Source organism: Manis javanica, chromosome X (genome assembly GCF_040802235.1).
Source record: "Manis javanica isolate MJ-LG chromosome X, MJ_LKY, whole genome shotgun sequence".
NCBI lineage: Eukaryota > Metazoa > Chordata > Mammalia > Pholidota > Manidae > Manis > Manis javanica.
The window spans coordinates 43,204,581-43,213,391 of NC_133174.1; the positions used below are offsets into that span (position 1 = coordinate 43,204,581).

The window sequence follows — 8,811 nt, forward strand, 5'->3', positions numbered from 1 at the left end:
TCTTAAAGAGGAATACATGTGTGAGGGGCTGAAGCAGTTTCAGACATTAAAACAGGACACAAAGCTCTCTGTAAAGTTAGCCCCAGACCCTAGTCACGTACCAACTTCTGAGAAACTAAAGGAAAATATATTAATGCCATGAGAAACAGGATGTTCAACTAACTCCAGGCTATTTTTGCTTCTATACATTGCTTTGTTAGAGACCAGCAGTATCACATGTTTCCTGCAGCAGGTGGGCAAAACAGGATGATTAAGCCCCCTGAGCATTAAACAAGGAATACAGCTAGCTGAATTTAGGCGAAGACGGAAAAGTTGCAAAAACTAAGCAGGATGCGATAAAAATGCTTAAAAGGATGTTGTAACAAGGGCTTGGGGCTGCACTTGGAGAGCTTGCTCCTTGGCAGATGCTGGCCGGCTAAAATAAAAGCTCCCTTTTTATAATCTACTTTTCTGTGAGGACCTGTTTCCTTACTCCTGCTCCAGCGTGCCCGATCTGAGACCCACAACATTTGAGGGCTCGTCCGGGATCAGGCATGATCATTGAGCAGTTCTTTTGAGACCTTGAGATCGCTGACCACCCATTGGCCCACGGGTATCAGCGGGTCCTCAACTGTCAGTTTCTAAGGAGCCATCTGGAAATCCTCCGGAGGTGAGTCTGGTTCTGGTTCTGGTTCTGGTTTGAGTGCTCATTTGACTCAACGGGGAGGCTGGACACAGCATTACTCCCCGAGTCAGGGGCAGAGGCCAGACGTCGCCCTCCCCATCTGTCTGGTTCTCTGTGGTGGTCACCTGGCATGCACAAGAGGTATAGTGTGTCTTTTATATGTTCTTTTATCAGAAGTATTGTTAACTGTAGTCATTACATCTCAATCTGTATGTTTGTGTGTCTAAGTGTGTAAATGAAAAATATTTTTCTACTTCCGGATGGTATTAATAAAAATTGATTTAAAGCAAGCGCTTGTGAAAATTGGGCATTCTAAAACTTCCAGAAAATTCTAATAAAATATATTAAGCATTAATGCTACATTTAAGTTAAACTGAAATGGACATGTCCTTGTGGTTATCAGCTGCCTAGGTTTACCTAAAGTCATTTAAGTTGATGTTATCTGCTAAATCTTTCAAGAATAAAAAGCTTAGAGGCTTGACTTTGTCTAATATTCAGTAAAGGTTTTGTAAGTAATCTAGCATAGTTGTTAGGAATGAATAAAGTAAGTATAGCACGTGAACATCTTAATAATAATTGTGTTACAGCGTGTTACACTGTATATACCTACAAACAACCTAAGAATTTTTGTAGTAACCTAAACCCTTAAAGTTTTGCTAAGTTTAGACATATTTTGTGCTTAGTGAGACTGTGCTGCAAAGCACGTGGTTCCAGAAATTATAAAATGTGTTCATAAATTTGTCAATCTAAAGAATGCTAGTGTAACAGTTTACAATAGCCTACTTTTCAGTGTACACTGAAAATTAAGGTTCCTATTGGTTTTAGGTTCTAATAAAACTACTTAAAGTGATAAGGAAAACATTTCTGCATGCTAAAGAATGTGTCTTTTGATAAAAGAATGTAACTTTATTCTAAAGTACAGCTGTTTATTTAAAGAGGAAGAATTGATATGGTCATGCTATATAAAATTAAAGCAAATAAGTCTTGATATCAAGTATACAGCAAAATTAGAATTTTGTTTTCAGTTACAAGGACAAAGTTTTCTTAAACAGTCTACTCTTAATGTTGAAAGATTGCAAAGAGTTCTCCAATTGTTTTATCAAAGCAGTTTCTCATGCTTAAAGTCTCAGTGAGTTGTCTGAGTATTTAAGAAAATGAGATCTTAATATTAAAAGGACTAAAAGCTTTGCTAAAAACTGTAACCTTCTGTAGTTGTCTTTGAGGTATTTTGTTGTCATTCTGGTTAAATGGATAAGTATTGCTTCATGGCAACCTATAATACTATTTAAGCAAGTGCCAAAGAAACTTTCTTCTGACAACTTCCCAAAATCAAATTCAAAAAGGTGCTTTTACCTCTAGTTAACTCTGATATGTTCCAGATGGCCCCTGGAACATGTCAGAGGAATTTTTTTTTCCCATTGGGGAAAGCATTTGGCTAATTTAGCTTATTTATCTGATATATAATTACCTGCTTAATTACCTGGAAAACACTGTCAAAGAGAATGATGCTAAACTTTGTTACTGAATGTTTTTTGTTACAGAAATATCCGAATTTCTTTATGTCAACTGTCTTACAGTAAGCACTCATCAGATCTTTAACCATTGTCATTTGTAAGTCTTTTGTCATGTATAGTCACTGTTTTATTACTCCTACAGTAGTAAAGAACTAGATTTCAGCAGAACAGGTATTGGTTACATAGGATTAAGTAAACTAGGGAAGATGATTTTGTGGCTTTTTGTTTCAAATGTTGCTGTTAAAGTGTTTTAAGCTTTTCTCTTAAGTTGACAACAGTTTAGTAGATGACTGTCTTTATAAGCAGAATTGAAACTTTATCTTTCTCCCTACCTGATCCATCCAGAATTTAAAAACTCTCAGTGACTATTTTTATATTTCATGGCAGTATGTTTATTTGCATAAGTTCAATAAGAATCTGCTTTTCTTGTAAGAGGACCAATTAAAAGCACTGGTTATATTACCAAGGCTTTGACTGGAATGTTATACCTGAGAGACACGTGTGTAGACTCAGATGTGAACAGACAGCTTTATGGAACAGGTTGACTTTATAAAGCCAACAAAGCCCCTTGGAAGAACTGGCCTGGTATCTTGCTTACAAGGTTCCCAGCAGCCTTACCAGGTGAGTAAGGAAAGTCACTTCCTGGTAGGTGCAGGAACCTCAGGATGTCTTGGAGACCTCAAGAAGAGAAGAATTCACCCACATCTACAGGTACTGCAGGCAAAACCTGATGGCGAGTCTGGCTTGGCTTTCTGGCCTCAAGAGGCCTTTAAAAATTCTATCTGAAACTCCTTATAAAAAGTTCCAGCAAATCACATTTAAAAAAGCCTATGTAATCAATTGCTCTTCTTGATGCACTTATGCAAATTCTCAAGCCAAGTGTTAATTATTTTCTTAATCTGATTACTTCTAATAAAAATGACAGTGATGTTAAAGAAAAGTGTTGTTTCAATAATGCAGCCTTTATCTATACTAAATACTAATACTAGTCATTGAGACATAAACTAGATCCAGAATTCTAGTTTCCCCCAAATATCTATAATTCTCCAAATGTGTTAGTTTTCTCCCATGATTTCAGTTAAACTTTTACTATTTCTAGTTCTTATATTCAACCATGCATTCTTAATCTCATTAAGTTTGTCCTTCCAGAATAGAAAATTCAACTCCAGATATTGCTATTTAACCTAATAATACAATTTGTTCTATCTTGCCTAGAAGCCGTAAAACTACAAATAGTAATATAAATGGAACCTGGAATAGAAGTGCCTATCTTCTGAGGCCCTCACAACTGACCACTGATGGAGACCTAACTGCACCCTTTACTGCACCCCTTCTCAGCATGAAGCAGTCAGAGTGGTCGTCGCCCCCTTTCCCTAGCAGCAGCTAGAGTCTCTGTCTGTAGAGGGGGAAATGTAGAGGGAGTCAGGGACCATGGGCTCAGACAGACTAGAGTGAGGGCCTCCGGAAAAAGGATGGCAAGATATTTGCAGTCAAAGCAATGTAACAATGTAAAGTCCCTATTGAAACTCTGTGTTCAGCATTATGCAAAGTCAAGGTCACACTAATTCTCTAGCATAAAGATACCAGACTAGGAATATAGACATCTTCAGTGAAAACAGTTAAAGGTCAAAAGGCCAGGAGCAACTTGGCCTGGAATGTTTGAGTGTTCCTCAAGGTATCTCAACATAACCGTGACTTCACTGTAAACAGCCCATCTGCCACATAGTTTGCTTGTACCAGAGGATTAACCCCTTGTTTGTCTGAGCAATTAATAACAGCTGGTGTAGGGGAACCAAGGGTACTCGAGCTCTGTATTTTGGTTCACGTCCTCCCTCAAGTTTACCTCTATAATGGGGAAGGTAGTAGGGAACATACGGGCTTAGTATATTCCCTTAGAACAAAAAGAGCAGCCCCATCTTAGTGCCCCTCCTAGTTGGGCTGAGAATAGCAGGATCAGTAGCAGTAGGGACTGCTTCTTTTGTTGTAAATGATGCCAATTTCAAAGTGCTCAGAAAACAAGTAGATAAAGATCTAAGGATGTTAGAGAGCTCGGTCCATTAGTTAGAGTCCGCTGTAGACTCCCTAGCAGAAGCAGTCTTGCAGAACAAGAGAGGGCTGGACTGCCTCTTCATGAAACAAGGAGGACTTTGCATGGCATTAGGTGAAACCTGCTGCTTCCATGCAAACAAATCAGGCATTATTCAAGATACCCTAGCTATAATGAGACCGAACCTCAAAGAAAAAGAGGTTCAGAAGAAAGCAACAGCAAACTGGTATCAAGGCCTGTTCTCATGGTCCCCTTGGCTAATGACCCTCCTGACAGCCCTTGCAGGTACCTTCACTCTCCTTCTGCTTATAGTTACTATAGGGCCCTGTGTTATGAATTGCCTCATGAGTTATATTCAGAAGAGACTAGTGGCAGTGAAGCTACTTTTCATTAGAGAACGTTACCAAGCTTAAAAAAAACAAAACAAAAAAAACACAAAAAACTGAAGAGTCAATGGTTTGACTCTGTTACAAGGAGAGGGGGAAATGTGAGGGGCTGAAGCAGTTTCAGACATTAAAACAGGACACAAAGCTCTCTGTAAAGTTAGCCCCAGACCCTAGTCACGTACGAACTCCTGAGAAACTAAAGGAAAAGATATAAATGCCATGAGAAACAGTATGTTCAACTAACTCCATGCTATTTTTGCTTCTATACATTGCTTTGTTAGAGACCAGCAGTATCATATATTTCCTGCAGCAGGTGGGCAAAACAGGATGCTTTAGCCCCCTGAGCATTAAACAAGGAATACAGCTAGCTGAATTTAGGCGAAGGCGGAAAAGTTGCAAAAACTAAGCAGGATGCGATAAAAATGCTTAAAAGGATGTTGTAACAGGGGCTCAGGGCTGCACTTGGAGAGCTTGCTCCTTGGCAGATGCCGGCCGGCTAAAATAAAGTCTCCCTTTTTATAATCTACTTTTCTGTGAGGACCTGTTTCCTTACTCCTTCTCCGGCGTGCCCGATCTGAGACCCGCAGCACATGTAATAACCAAGTATAAAAATAAGATAATGATGTTTGATGGTGATAAGTGCTACTAAGATAATGATTTAGAAAGTCACCAATGTTCGGGTGGAGGGTTACTTTAAACAGAGTAGTCAGGGAATGATATTTGATATGAGGCCATAAAGAGGAGAAGGAACTATGCCTGGAAATATCTAAAAAAAAGAGCATTGCAGGCAAGGGGAACATTATTTGCAGTCTCTAAGCTGGGAATAGCTTGGCTTATTCAAGGAATTGAAAGAAATTGGAGCAAGGTAGAGAATCGTTAAAGAGGTAAGTGGAGATTGAGTTATCTAGGGCCTGCTAGGCTGAGATAGGAGTTTGAATTTCTGTTCCCATGTGATGCAAAGTCATTGGAGAGTTCTAAGCAGTGTACATACATGATATGATTTGTGTTTTTATGAGAACACTCTGGCAAGCTGTGTAGAAAATGGATTATGCAAGGAAAAGAGTATAAACTGAGAGTCCATTGTAGTAGAGATGGCAATAATCCATTTAATTTTTAAAGTTGTGACCAGACAAGTATGCAATATAAGCAACAAATTTAACAGACTGAATATGCATGCCTTGAGTTTAGATTAGTGGCTTGCAAAAGTGTCATGTTTCCTCTCATCTCTGTTAACTGGCACCCTCTCAGGTTAGAACTAAAGCCAAAAAAGTCTTTCTAATTTACAATACTTTTTCCATACAGGGCTGTGTATGTGCATATGTGTGCACATGATAGCTCAGTGTCTTTTCAACTAGTTTTCTAAAATAAATAATGGCCCTACCTAATTTATAGATATACAACCCAAGGAGAAAAAACAGTAAAATTGTAAAATTTAAAGTAACCACAAGAGTATGTTTATGCTTGCAGAAAAAATACTATCTAAACCCTGTTTATGAAATCTCAGATTTACAAATCAGATAAACTAGGAGGAAATTATTCACGTTATAAATTCTTTCTTTATTGTTCTTTCAAACATTCACTAACCTGTTCTTTTTAAATAGCAATTTCTCTAGTGCAGTTAAGTTTTTGTTTACATATCATGAACCAATCATTACTAATCATTAACTGGGTGACAGTGGGGCTAGAGTGCAGAGAAATTCAATTCAATTCAACAAACATCATTTATTGAGGTCTACTTTGTACAAATAAGGAAAAGATAGGTACCAGGGAAAATACAAAGATAAATAAGGTTAATCCCTTGCCCTCTGGAAGCACTAAACACCATGAGGGAAGATGTCCAGTACACAACTAGTTTTAACATAAGACAGTCTAGAATAGAGGTTGGTAAAGAACTGCTGTAAAACATGGAAAGAACAATTTGTTCTCATTGGGAGAGGAGGGGAAGCCTTCATATAAATCAATTTTATTTTATTTACTCATTAAACAGCATTCATTGAGACCCACTATGTGCCAGAAACTGTGATAGATGCTGGAACTACCATGGTGAGGATGACCATAAAGAAGCCATTACAATCTAGTGTGATTAGGACTATGAAAGGAAGAGTACAGACTGCAATGGGAGTATAGAGGAGTGGCATCAAGTAGTAGCCCTGGGTAGTCTTCTTGGAAGTGTCATCAGGCATAGAGGAAGAGGAGAGTTTAGTCATATATGAGGTGGGGTGAGAATGGAGGACAGTGTTCAAAGTAGAGGAAGCAGCAGGTGATACTTGGAGGTATGCACAGGGAATGGAAGAGAGAGAGAGAGAATAGGATGAATGAAAATAATAATTCCTGATTTTTAATTGGAAGAGCCATAGTTTGAATCTGCAGCAGGATTTTGTATTGCTACTCTTTAGCAATCAGATTCTTTTTCACTAGCCATTCTCAATGAATTGTCGTTGGTTAATACAAATAAATATTCAATAACAAATAATGAAGTAGCTCTACCATCATTCTTATTTTCTCAACTAGTCCTGAGTACGTTGCAAAAGAGGGGTGAGATGACCATTCCTGGGTGTTTTTCCTTTGCAGCACTGCATCTAATTAGTTGTTTGGCTTCAGATAATGTCAGCAGGCTCGTAGAGGACAGCAACACACACACAAATTTGTTTTCAGAGATTTGCACCCCAAACCAACCCTTGTGGGTCTGCTGGAGATGACTGCCTTCATTTGGTAGGGGAAAAGCTGGCCCTTATGTGGGGCTTTCAGAGTTAATATGATGCCGGGGTTCTTGTTCACGAAGCCGAAGAATGAGCTTCACAAACACTCAAGGTAGGAGAGTAAGGTCCAGGCTTTTATTTAGAGATAAAGTGAAAGGACAGAGCTCCCAGTTCACACCAGGAGGGGACAAGAGTCCATAGTGGTGCATTGTCTAGGGGTTTTTATAGGCAGTTGAGGATTTTTCGAGAACAAGAAAAAAAGCTTAGGGGTGTGGACTTATTAAGTGGTCCCAGGATATTTAGAATTAACACAAGTAACCTCCTGCTCTGCTGATTTCTCCCTGAGACACCAGCATCTTGGTCTGGGGGCATATGAAGCAAGTCCACCTGCTCAGCCCCCAAGGTGGGCTGAGGTATTGTTTGCTAAAGAGTAAGTTAAGAATTTCTAACGTCTTAATTTCTTGGGTATTAAAACGTAAATCTTATCTTTAAGGTGGAATCCTTCTTGCCTTTTACTGTATTGTTTATGCCTGAGCCTAGTTGCTAAATTAGTTGACCAGTTTGCAAAATCACCTGAAGGAGGAAAGACAGCACATAGGCCTGGGCGGGCCTTTTAGCATGCTAAGGTGAATTTTACACATGATTATAAATGATTAGCATAATAAAAACATGTGCTACTCTTCTTTATCTGGGGTATATTAACTGCTCTCACTGAAGAATGACTCTAGAGCTTAATGTTTAATACAGAGTTTGGTAGGGGGTTTCCTTGCATGTAGTTACATTGCTCTGACTGCAAATATCCTGCCTTGCTTTTTCTGGAGGCCCTCACCCTACTCTGACTACACCCATGGTTCCTGTCTCAAATGAACACCTTGTCACTTATGACATGTTCCAGAGAAAATAAAGACAACTGGTTACTTTTACATAATTTAAAAATACTGTCTTATAACAATTTATTACATTTTGATACTTCAAGCAGTCTCCACAGTACATATTTTACTTTGTCAATTGGAAACAACAGAACTTTTTAAAAACCTTTTTTTTGGTGAAATATAACACACATACAGAAAAATGCATGAAATATAAAAGTATAACTTGACAAATTATTTTAAAGTAAACAGCTGGCTAATCCCCACCCAGTAAGTCTCTGGAATTTGTGTGAAGCGCATGTTGTGTGTGTGTGCATACACATGTGCATGGATGGGAATGTGCTGTGCATATGTGTTATACTTTCTTAAATGAAACATGACTGATCACATAGTCTGACAATGACTGTTGTCACTGTTGTCTGCACTGTGCTGAAAGTTTGGCATGCATTGTCGCACTTCATCGTCATAATTGCCCCATGAGATGAAATGAGACTTACAGTGACTTGTACATGTTCATCCAGCCAGATTTGACATAGGCAACTCAGCTGCTCTCAGGAGAAAGACTGGGCTTTCCCAAAGAAGACTACTGAGTGCACGGGATAATTCAGGCTGTGTCTCAAACTCCTTATGGA

At 38.8% G+C, this 8,811-nt stretch overlaps 1 long non-coding RNA gene across 1 annotated transcript; it reads left to right on the forward strand.

Moving 5' to 3' along the window:
* Nucleotides 1-403: 403 nt before the first annotated feature.
* On the forward strand, nt 404-8,537 carry LOC140847314 (uncharacterized). The gene is made up of 3 exons (XR_012127266.1): nt 404-649; nt 2,206-2,240; nt 3,394-8,537. It is a non-coding gene; the product is annotated as an uncharacterized lncRNA (long non-coding RNA).
* Nucleotides 8,538-8,811: the final 274 nt, after the last annotated feature.